Raw genomic sequence first — 12,876 nt, 5'->3', positions numbered from 1 at the left:
CTTGGCTGTTGTCCTGAGGTCTCTCATCGCGTTACAGGCTTTGCAACCGCTGTCGATCCTGGAGGGAGAGTGGCGTGAAGCTGGAGCAGGTAACGTTCACGGCGTGGTCGTGGGCGAAGGGATGTCAGTGCGGTCGTGGCCGCCGCCTGCAGAGCTGTTTACTTTTCAGCGCCAGGAGAAGAAGCTCACGGAACATTTCAGCAAATCTGTCTCCTCCATAAAACCTTCCAATTTAAATCAATTATTGAAACATGTTTCTTACCCTTTCTTTACGTCAAATGTATTCAGAACCAAAAAACTGTCCAACGCTTGTGATTAGTGGATTTAATAAATGATGTTTCACACCTCCATGAAGTTATTTTTTAGAAACATTTTATGGTACTAATCTGTTGAAGGTCTGTGTGTGAAATCTGAATAATTAAATCCCTTCCCGGGTTAAAGATGGTACACAAAAGTGTTTTGTTCTGCATTCACAGCCACACAGATGTCCAATATTTTCTTGTTTTTCTTGCTCTTGGAGGTAAATTGCATGTAAAATGTTGTTGCAAATTTCTCTCAGCTCACTCACTTGTCACCAGAGCTAAAGTAACTGCCTGCTACAGTAGTCAGTATCTGTAGTCAAGGATTTCAACCAAGTCTTTTTCTTCACTCTTTCCCTCTCTACCCGCCCCCCTCTTCATCCTTGCACCTTCACTCATTCCTCCTCTACCAACAACAGTATTTCAGGGCCACTCTTGCCTGCGAATTGGAGGATAAGCCTAACTAATAATAAGTGAGGTAAAAAAAGATTACAACAGACTGCTGTTTTCATGGATTAAAATAAAAAAAAACAACATATGTCAGAGATTTGCTTTACATACATGGCAAAGGATTGACAAATAAAGTTTGATTTGTAAACTAAGAAGTGTTAAGTAAACTTTCTCTCTGTGTCGCTCTTATTTCTGATCGCTGTCACGTAGTTAACAAATCAACCTGGACGCTGAGTTCATTTCATTATGGGTGGGAAAAAATGGCAGGAGGGGAGATTCAAAACTCCGGATGTTACTGGAGAGAACACAAAGCAACCCACACACAACAACAACAATAACAACAACAAAACGCCTGAACACACAATATGCAGCGTGTGACAGAGGAGTCATGGCACAGGAACACACAGATGGCTGCGTCCCGGTCCAAACGCTGCGAGGCTGATCCTGTATCTCTGCCTAACTGGGGCAGAGGAAAGACGGATCATTTCCAAAACAGATGGTTTTTAGCCAGTGAGTGGACAAGTACCAAACACTAAAGAGGCCCAGACCCCAGAACGACATACATTCAAAGCAACTATGACACAATCTTCTTATTAATGTGCTAATCAATAGAATAGAAATAAAAAATGTCTTCAGTTTGGAAGGAAGTAGCAGCAGCGGAAGTCAAAGTGAGCTGCCGCAGGTTTAGAGCCGCAATCAAGTCACTTCAGCTCCATACGGACTTCCTATTCTTAGTGTGGTTTCTGATTGCTAGCGCCGATCATTCAGGGGGGTGTCCAGGGAGTTAGATCCCTCGTGGCATGGACCCGATACATGGGAAAGTGTGTACACATGCTTTGCATTTGCGCAGGAGAGAGTGAGAGAGCGTGTTCAAAGCGCTGACCTAAATACAGGTACCATGGAAATGTACCATGCTGGATCTGTTTTCAATAGAAAAAAAAAGAAGAAAAAAAAAAAAAGAAAAGCTATTGAGTTAAAGTTGGAGCCGTTGCTTTTGGACCCTCGGATGTATTCTGCAGTCTTTTTAGAGCACAATATTTCTCAGCATTTCATTTATATCTAAAGAAAAAGGAGGTATAATATCATAGTTGGTGTCCTCCAATGATTCAAACACTGAAACTGTAGCCAAAAATAAAATAAAAAAAACAAACAAACAAAGAATTACACCATGCTGTTTGTCAGGTCTCATACCAACTGAATTATGTGTGAAGCTAAATCTGCCACCCTGCTGTCAATAGACAGAGATAGAGTGCACAATGAGAGATGTAGGATGAGGTGACAAATCACCACTTAAGCTTCTGCTTGCTGCCCACACTGCAGAACAATGCAGCCCCGGCCATATGTGAACAGAACACTGATCACCATGTTCAAAAATATGGTACCTTTCTTTCTTCTTCTTCTTCTTTTTTTTAAAATTGTTGCCAACCCTATGTATTATAGTTTAAACAGTAAATATATCCGACGTTAGCCTGCAATTTGTTTGTTTTTTCTCATGAATAACCAACAGACATAAAAAAAAAAAAACAACTTAAGTTTACCGCCCGCGAGTATAAAGGCGGAGCGGCCGAGGAGGAAAAATGACAGTCGTTTCAACGGACGCTCACAATAAACACCTCCGCATCGACGTGTCACAGCAGCGGAAGGATTTATGAGCTTCATATATGACCGTCCTCTCCAGGGAAACTGGCTGAGCATTAGGATCATTTACATCAACAGGAGCTAAGCGATATACAGCATATGAACAACGAAGTAATGATGAATAAATGACATACAGCGACAATAAAAGCAATACAAAAAAATAATGTATGAAAGATCAAATAAAAAAGAACTTTGTGTACAAATCAAGATAAATAGGAAAAATGTACAACTACCCTATCATCTACCGACACCTACCTGTCCAGATTAAGAAGCTTGTGGAATTTATTCCATGTTTTTAAAGGGAAACAAACTCAAAGGAGGCGTGACGTGTCAACAGAGAGGAATTACAGCGAGCATGTGGCGACGGATGGATTCCAGGTTTAAGAGATGTGCGATAGAAAGATAAATTCAAGAGTAACACCTTATTACTACTCAGAGAGAATCCAGCACCAATATTATTATTATTCATCTGTTGTTTAGTAGAAAGGTGGCAATACTTTCTTGTGTATCAATAACTGAATAATGACATGAGTCACAACATCATCGCGTCCGCTAATCCCAATTGTAGCATGGCTAAGCTCGGAACATATTGGTTTCCAGGTTATAATAAAACCTGAAGCTGTGCCATAATTCTATTTATAGTATTCTAATAATGTTTGGCACATTAAGGAGAAGAATAACATCCCCTACAAAGACACTGAGTCCAAAAATGAGACATTTGAAAAGAATAAAAGGAATAAATATAGTTGTGATTTACCGTTGTACTGTTTTCACAGTTATTGATGATCACGCTACTATTTTAGGGGTTTCCTCGGTGACGGTGGTGCTGACGTGCCACTTGTGTGTCCGTGTGTTGAACAGTCATAAAAATGGCTTTTTATTTCTTTCGAACCAAAAAAAAATTGGGCTTCATGTGCAAATTGAACTTTGGGTTGTGTAGTTAACGGCTGCTTTGTTTACGGTTTAGTCTTGCATCCCTTTGTCTAAACCTGGCACCTAAAGTTGAACTGCAACAAGGCTCAGTGTGAGTGTGTGTGTGTGTGTGTGTGTGTGTGTGTGTGCGGCTTCTGCGCTTTGACTTGGAATGAGATTGATGGTAAGAGGCAGTCTTTTCTGTCAACTATTAATTTACAAATTTTAGTATTTTTCCTCAGTTTGAAGATATTTTTATGATGTTTTTGGTTGAACCATTTTTTTTCCAGACCTCTTAAGATTTCGAGGTGAAAATTTAAAATGTACCAAATCTTCTGACCGACACTCACTGACACGGACACACACACACAGACGCACACACATCTCAACAACGAGTCAGCTGAATTCTACAGGGTTCATCAGAAGAGGCCAGCCAATCATTTTAATAAGCTTACTTGAACAGCTGTCTGGTGCATCTCCAGTTCATCTCCATATACATCCATCCTGACCACACAGCTGCTGAATCAAACTGGCCATCAGGGATTGATGATCCAAGGAACGGCAACAACTCTTAATGATAATCAGTTATTTCTATGCAGATTTCATATAAAGCACAAGCCTCAAATTCAATCTTTGAGTGGGTTCATCCTTGTCCAAACTCAATTGGGAGCACGGCCTCTGCAAACACCAATACAAATACAGGAGATTTGTTTGCAGCATCCGGGTGGGATGTGCAGATGGTGCTCACATAGCTATGAAAATACAACTGCGTCCCATAAATCTAGATTTTGTTCTCGTCTGAATGGAACTCTTTACATAATTTAAATCCACAGATGTAATTTTACACAGAATCAAACTTCTAAAAGTATGAATCCTTGAAATATAACTGCATACTGCATCTTCCGCATTAATGAGATCAATAGCTCATTAATGCTGATGATTTGGGAGGGTCCCGATGCAGATCCAGCACCCCTGGAGTCGGCTTCTCGCTAGGTGACTTTTCACTAATTGGGTGATTTTATTTGATCACACTGAGAGACTTGAATCATCTGGTTTCAGCATCACCTCCCTTGTTTGTTTCTAATATGTTGCATATTTAACACTGACTCGAAATCTCGCTGTGGTCCAGGGTTGCTGCTATTTCCGTACACGCTTTCAGCTTCATCGCTTCTCATCAACTCAGGCTGACCAGACCTGCTTCCTTCTACACACCCGCCTCTCCTGCTCCGGATGCTGAGCATTTTTAAATGACAACAGTCATGCCCCTGCCCCCTGGCTGTTGGGCATGTTATGGGCTAATTTCAGACTAAACAATGTTGAACTTGTCGAGCAACGGTGGCTGATCCTCTTGCTGGATACGTGAAGGACTTCTTTAAGAAAAAAAAAAAAAGGATGCATGAGGCTCAGCGGGAGGGAAAACGATTTTTAACAGCAGGGTTACCGAAGGCGTCAGAGGTTTAGGAGATGGTTGGGATTCAATCTCTCCAGCGAGCTATTTTCTGACAGCTGACAGTTGAATGTGAGTGGATGACACAGCTGCATTACATTAGCAGTGACAGGAACTTTAAAGGGCACGATGAAACCAACAGCAACAGCACATCTCAAATGTGTCAAGATGAGAGAAAATAATGCCATGACAGAAATCTGATCAAAGAATTCAGTATGCATGTGATCCGGAGATGCATTTGCTGAGCTTATACTCCTCATCTGATCTCAGTGATTACTGGTTGGTTACACGAGCGGCCCGTTTATTACTGTAGTACATTCGAAATCAAGGAAATAAAATGGAAAAAATAATCATGGTCCATAGGGACAGCGGGGATGTAAAAGGTCACTGAGGTATGGGGCTAAAGCCTTACAAAGATGGAGTTAAATTTGGAACTCAACTCTGAAAACCAGTGATCATCAGAGCAGTGATATTCCCAGCTGACTAACCTCTATAAACAGATTTCGTATACAAATACAGAAACTTTAGGCAAGGGAGAAAATATCTGGACAATGAAGTTTCTAGTTTCCGTTTTCCATTTGAGGAACTTTGACCAATCATGTTTGAGCAGGCCTCAAACCTGTGAACACACCATGTGGAGCACAAACGAGACAGCACATTGGCTTCGAAGCAACATTGGCTGCAGTGTGATGATTTAACCACACAGTTGTAGTCGTCTTAATCTGTTAACTGAGTACAAACTGACTACTTCTGACTCCATGCAAACATCTCAAGTTGCTATTCTGGCTGCCTTGAGGATAAAATCCTAGACCCCAATTTCGACTGGCTTCAGTGGAAACCCTTGTTCCCAGAGTCGTAAGAAAAAGCAGAATATGTTACATTTTAAGATCAAGAGACCAAAACGTTTAAAAGACAATCACCTAACACAGGGGGACTACCTGGCTTCTTCAGTACATTGACTTCTTGCTGCCTGTGAATATATCAGTGTGTGTGTGTGTGGTTTGTGGGAGTGTGTGTGAGTGAGTGTGAGTGTACGTGTCTGGGGAAAGGACGAAGGCTGTGTTTCACTAACGGCCAACAGGACTCTGCACTGGTAACTGAAGAGAGATTGAGGAGATGTAATTGGAAGTCAAGAGTGGCTGTCTGAAGTTGATACACGCACGCGCACACACACACACACACACACACACACACACATTTTAACTGGGACAAAGTGACGTGAGAAGGTAACAGTCTCAAGTGGGTCTGTGCTGCGACTGGTTTAGTCTGGAAAATGAAGGTGTCTATAATACTTGTGTTCGTGTGTGAGCATGTGTGACTGACAGAGGAGTCACTGGGCTTATCTCAAAAGGAAGCAATGGCTGCTCTTATATAAAATGCTGCGTAGTAGACGCTGTGTAGTACAAGGTACTCGATTAGTGTTGTTTGGCAAATTCTTTTAAAGCCATAAACATCAGTTGAGTATAGTTTGTTTTACGTTTATATATTCAAAATTGACATTGGCAACACACAAATCCCACATCGTCACATCCTGCCCAGGGCCCGGGACACTTAAAGGATCTGTGATGCACAACTTTGTCCAAATCACCTCCTAAAGATTTATCGCTCTCCAATAATTCTCTTTCTGCCAAATTTCACAACATTTTGCATTCATTTTTGAGAGATCCTTCAAAGAAACATCAACGTGTACAAACAATTAAAAGAGTTAAATAAAAGTAAGATTGACAGAAATGCGTGTTGTGTTTGGCACAGACGTCAGCTTGGTAGAGGTCTCCTTGGCAGAGGTAATAAAAAACTTGGTCTCTTTTACATCCTGCCTGGGAACATGGAATAAATGAAGTAACTAACCTGAAAATTGATCACCCCCCCCCCAACCAAAAGTTTCAAATTAATCTTTTGTCACACAGATAAATTACAAATCTAGTTATCGCTCCACAACTAATTCTCCCTGCAGTGAATCTATAGAATGTCTGAGTAATTTAAAAAAGATTGTGTTTGATGTTTTGGCTGCATTTCCTTCATTGTGCTGGTGAAATGCCTACAGTGCTCAAAATGCGCGGTTTCTTAAATGGATAGCGATTTCATCCACAGCGGATGAAGCGTTACATGTCTTTCTTCAGGCTCTGTTGCAGATATCACACATCATGTTCAACATGCTGCTGTAATTCAGCACCCGCGGGACTCAGACCTAAATCCTCATCAAGATAAAGACTGAGGCAGAAGTGTAAATAGTAGAATCAGTTGTGTACAGAGCAGAGCAACATTTTTTTTTTTTAATCAAACATTAATTATTTATATCGGGGTGGAATTACAATCTGCCTAAATATGTCTGAAAGAAATATGAATATAGAGCTGCGGGGGATGAAAACACCGTCTTTTAACTGAAAGCAGGCACTTTGATAGAGCTGCGTCATGTTAAATGAAGAATAAAATGCATCATTAACTCACTGCATTCAATGCAGTCTGTCAGCTTTATCATCACAACATAACCTTTTATTATCGCCTCCTTCCTGACATCTTAACAGCTCTTCGTTGCATCAGAAAAAACACGTTTGTTTTTTTAATGCGACCCTTTTCTCTTTTATTTGGACAAACACTGGTTTTATTCCAGCCTCAGATCCAGTACTATAACAACTAGGAGTATATTGCAGCCAAATGTTGATTACGTCACTCAGAGGCATGTGAGTGGCATTGTGATGTCCTCATATTAAAGCGAACCTCAACACTGTTGATAAGCCTTATCTATAAATATTAGAGGTGTAATGAGAAGTCATTATCTCTTATCTATTTATCCTCAAAGAAGAAATGACCTGCTTCTCTATTGACTGTATTTTATGATAGAAGGCCGGAGGTGTGCGTTGTTTGTACTGGAAGTCTTTCTTTTGCTGCAGGTAACCTGAGCAGTCAGATTGTCAGCATCCAACATCCCCTCTTGCTATTTGTTTAATAATTATGCAAAAAGGGGGGAAAAAAACGTAGTGAATGACTGACTGGGTGGGGGAAATCAACGCTTACAGTTTTTGGGTGCCTGTGACAGTTCCCCTTATTATTATTCATGTAAATATAAATAATAATAATAATAATTGCAGCTTGCCACAAAAAATACATTTTGGAGTGTTACAAATATTAAAATGAAGTCAGGGATGAAAGCTGCTCACTGGTGGTCAACATTGTAGATATTCAGATACAAGGTTTTGAATTTTGGAAAGATTTGCTGATAGAGGAGGAATTATGGTATATTAAATCCTGAACCACTGCAGAAACATGTGCAGTTGGATGGTGAATCAGGTGTGTGTGTGTGTGTGTGTATCAGTTCTGTCAGTGTGGCATCTCTCTCTTTACCACTTAAAGAACACTAAACTTGTCAGTTTTTGCCGTGAACCAATTTTTTTGTTTTGTTTACTTCTTTATTTGTTTGTTTGCATTATAAAAAAAAAACTTTATTGCATGTTGCAAGTCCTAAAACAACAACAGTATTGGCAGAGATCAAATTCACTCGCTTTAAAAGGCTGGTGAGCAGCATTAGACCGTCCCAGTGTCTTCCTACTTGAAGTTCTTACCTCGGCTGAAGGCTTTACCCACATGCTTGAAGTATCCTTCCCAGTTAAAGTACTCCTTTACCGGGGTCTTGCACTCATCACTGCTGTTGCCCAGCTTGCCCCAGCCATGGGACTCATAGACCATCGGCTAGTCTTCCCATAGCATGAAAGCCAGATCCTGTCATCTAAAGATCCAGACTCCAGAGATGCTGCTGATAGTCAAACAAGGTGACACTGGCAAAACCTTCTGTGTTTTTCCAGGCGCAGGAACATACCTGAGATCAGGTTGCAGATTCTGAAGGTAAGCGTGCACTCCTCAGGGTATTTGCGCTTGCTGTACCAGATTGAATACCCCTCACTGTCAATGTGCTCCCAGAATTGAGGAAAGGCTATGGTTAGGGTATCTTCATTTGAGTACGTCCTCTTGAACTTGTCCATGACAAATGTGCTTCTCAGCAGTTTCTTGGCATTGGGCTCCACAGCCGAAACAGCGTCACATTTATCCATGTCCTCTTCTGTATGTTTCCTTTCTGGCTTTTTATTGTCTTTCTGAGACTCAGCTGTCTGTTTGCTTTCATTCTTTTTCCTCCGTGTCTTCGGGCAACGAGGACACCATCACTTCAAGTTTCTTTCCTTTCTGGTTGCTTTTTTTAGGCTTGGTTGACTCTCTGACTTCATCTTCCATCTTTGGTGCTGTCCCTCTCTTGGGTGGTGATGAGCATTCTAGCTCAGGCTTCTTGATTTTGTTATTTTTGTCAAGGGGCTTGGTTTCCTCATTCAACATCTTTGCCATTCCTTCACAGATCTTAATATTGCAGAGGACAGCCGAAAACCGTGGGTGGTCCACTCATGTCACAAACCAGCAGTTGACATTTCATGAAGGGCTGGCAGAAAGATGGCTCATGAACTTGCTTATGCAGGCCAAGCATGGAGCAGACCCTCTCTCCCACCAGGACTGTATGGGTCACTAGGTATTGGTTTAAAATTCCAAGGACACTTTTCACATCCTCCTCTCCCTGCTTTGTATCCTTTTCAGTGAACTCCATGATCCCCAGTGAGGGGAAGACCAATGCACTGGATGCAGGGTGGATCTCAGTGTGAGCTACGCTCACCCACTGTAGTACCTGTGCTGCATCCTTGGGTGTGACACCACGAAGGGCATCATTGCTCAGGTAGCAGGCAATGGCATTACTCTCGAACAAACAAATGCCGTCTTCTCCCCGGACGGCAGGCATCTTGCCGGGGGGGGGGGGGGGGGGGGTTGCTGAGAAAGCCAGGCGCGCGATTCAACTGCCCAAAAGTATGTCTGTGCATATTCTGCTGGTTCTTTCTTCTTTGGTTTGCTGGCCACTTTAAAGTGAACTCCAGTGTATTTGTCAGCAACCTGGGCTATGAAGCCCGGCAGTTCTTGGGGTACATGAAAAGTACTAATTTGCAGTAATAAGATGGACTGCAATTCCAGTTAGAGAATCAGCTCTGGAGGAGTCCATTAAACCAGTTAAAGGATGGATGGTTATTGGCAGTAATAAGTTGTCTTCATAGTTGTTTTTGAGATGGTGCGCCAAGGTTGAAACGCGTTTGAGTCGATGAAGCTGAGTTCTTTTATATACCCGTTAAATTGCTATCGTAATGAAGAAAGTTTCATTCTGTTCAGTTCCAGCTAGGCCAGGTTCCAATGTCCCCAATAAAGCACCTTTGCGGGTGGCAACATTACACATTAGACTTGAATCCAGCTTCATTTCTTCAGTCTCTGGGTCAACCTTGAAATCATATGAAGATGACACATCACACAATGGATTCCTGTAAAAGTATTTTCATAGCTGCACTAAATAAATAAGCTTTAATGCTCTTTTACTTTTCCTGGATGCTGAGTGAGTCACCTAGTAGTCTGGATGAAGGTGTCGGCGGACGCACTGGTTTGTTCCATTAAATGAATCGCCAGGTGGTAACGTCAGAGGAAAACTATAAGATGTACATATTCCTAAGAATCAACGAGAACTTTTCCATTAAAAACAAAACTGGAGGCATCATAATAAGAGAATGCTCTCAAAATGTGCATTTCATATAGAAAAAGTCAAATAAAACAACAACATACTCTGGTGACTGCTCTGCTAATTTCCTACTGTATCTTTAAAAAAAAAAAAAGGCTGCTGGTGAATATTTATGAACACTAGTGATCAATAACAACAAATATCCACTTAGCTCATCCTCTGTGTGTGTGTGTGTGTGTGTGTGTGTGTGTGTGTGTGTCCTTCTGACCCTCTAAATGGATCTATTCATCCCAAAGAGGATGTGGCTTCTTCATCATGTTGCTGTTACCTCTGGCATACTAAACACTTTTTCATTCCGCCCTCCTCTTCGTTTTTGGATTCTCACGATCCACCCTCTGTCAAAAACTCCCTCCCTCTCTTCCTCTTCCTCACCACCTCCTCTATGTGTCTTTAATCTGCTCATCAGCTGCTCATCTCTCTCCTCCAGCCAACTTTTGGATTTCCTCCTCACTTAGGTGTTCCCTGTCCTCATTGTTCTGTCTCTTTCTCCCCATCCGTCCTTCCTTCACTCAGGATTATTAACCTAAGAGGTCATCAGTCCTCCTGGTTTGTCTATTGCAGTTTTTGTCGTTGAAAACTTGCTGCAAAGTCGAGTTGATTCTTCTTTAGAAAAAAAAGAAAAAAAAACAATCAAGTTTGGAGAAATCTGAAGAAGACTCTCACTTTCAATCGATTGAAGGTCAAGCTGAGAAGACTAATCTTATGGAGGCGATTAGCTGACATAACAACTTTTTTTTTTTTGAGACCATAAGGAGTTTATAATGATTCCAGTTTCTCATCATACAGGAAAATTTAGCATTAAAACATGGAATTGGTCTCTAAAGATGGAGATCAAGATGGCAATCACTGTAAAGATCTCTTTCAAAGACGTCGACAAACCTTGTAGTATAATAAAACAAGGTATTCTGATTTTCTCCGCTCACTGATTCCTTTTTAACGATGCTGCCATATTACAATTTCAGTAAAAAAAATTGGGAAAGTGAAAATAATTTTCTGTACTTTTGTATTGTGGTTTTTAAGTCCCTTTTTTGGTTCATTTTGATTTTTACATCAAACAAAACAAATGTAGAGGCAATAACACTATATTGAAATTTACAAATAAAACAATTATATTTGTTATGGCGCAACGTTTGCGGGTTTGATTGGATACACAATCTAATATAACTTTGAATTCTCAGACCAAAAATGTGTCTTTCATATGCATACAGTGTCTCGAATGATTATTTATGGTATGGCATTCCTAGTTAGCACTGATAGCAATGAATGTTTGGCCCAAAATTGGCCCACGTCTCAGTTCAGTTCTTTGATGGCCCACATTTGGGCTTGATGGCTCCAGGGTGCCACAGGTCCACCCTAAATGGTTTATATTTGGCCCAAGTCAAGTCATTACATTATCTGGCCCACACAGCTCTTGCAAGGGCCAGAATTGAGCCTTAAATGCCAAAAGTGTGCCAAATTAACCCCAAATGTGCTTTCTATCTGGGAATCATGGGAGACAGCAGCAGGGGGTCTGACGGGATTTCGAGAGAATTGTCGCATCTGCGAGTGATGATTCTATAGCAACGACGCGTATGATAGAAGTGATGAGTCGGATGAGGTGATGCTTCAAAAATGGGACTTTTTTTTTGTGTGTTTCTTTTCTCCGTGATACAGCGACAAATGCTCATCCCCATTCATTCAAATTTCAAATATATCCAAACCTTTATTGTGGTCTGCTGGATCACCGCAACCAGTAATAATCCTTTTAACTAATCCACATGAAATCTCTCACAATGCTAATCCGCTAGGCATGATGGTCTGCGGCAGCCATTCATCTGCAAACATTTTCGAACTGAACTACAGCATGCATAATTAAATTGTTATGGTAATTTGTTATATTGACGGGCTTAGCAACAACTTAACCATTCGTGCGCTGAGGGGACAGACTTTTACATAATGAGCTGGGATGTGGCTCAGTTTATTGGATATACGTGACAAGCGTGACGTGACCCAGGGGTTGGGAAAGAAGGGAATGACAGCATGTCAAAATAAAGAAACCAATCTCAGCGTGAAAAAGGCATGAAATGAAACATGCACAACAAAACATGTATGCGTTAAATGGTATGAGCTAGACTATACATTACATAACTGCGGATTCTGAGGTCGAATTATGCAGAAGTTTGTCCCACTTTTGAAACAAGAAAGAGAACTTCAGGCAGGGGAGCAATATTTCTGGCTTTCTTAAACATTTAAAAACCCAATATAACCTAAGAATAAGCAACAGACGATCTTCACAGATGGTTAATAAGAGTCCAAGATGTTGAGGAGAGAGGATCCAGGGTTGTTTTCACCACAAGAACGAAACAGCTCATACACGTGAAGAAGCTTTTGGCTGCCAAAGCATTGCAATTTGTAAATGTGAACATTCTTAATTATCCACTGCTTTATTATTATTATTATTATTATACTATTACACCAGTAGCATACATTTATCTTTATATCATAATAATTTTGCTAATCACAATGATTTCAAGGCCAATTTACTCTCTGGCATTTATGGG

General features: G+C 40.9%; 1 protein-coding gene and 1 pseudogene across 3 annotated transcripts in view; both read right to left on the bottom strand.

Annotated features, from left to right (window-relative positions):
- Positions 1-12,876, bottom strand: part of b4galt2 (UDP-Gal:betaGlcNAc beta 1,4- galactosyltransferase, polypeptide 2) — a 146,641-nt gene that overhangs the window by 99,597 nt on the left and 34,168 nt on the right. The window lies entirely within an intron of this gene.
- On the bottom strand, positions 8,166-9,069 carry LOC147261824 (elongation factor 1-gamma pseudogene; annotated as a pseudogene).

This window comes from Aulostomus chinensis, chromosome 5, assembly GCF_037954235.1.
Source record: "Aulostomus chinensis isolate RoL2024-O1b breed Wild chromosome 5, RoL_Achi_v1.0, whole genome shotgun sequence".
Classification (NCBI taxonomy): domain Eukaryota; kingdom Metazoa; phylum Chordata; class Actinopteri; order Syngnathiformes; family Aulostomidae; genus Aulostomus; species Aulostomus chinensis.
The sequence above is the reverse complement of the archived record's forward strand: the minus strand, read 5'-3'. Positions and strand labels throughout refer to the sequence as shown.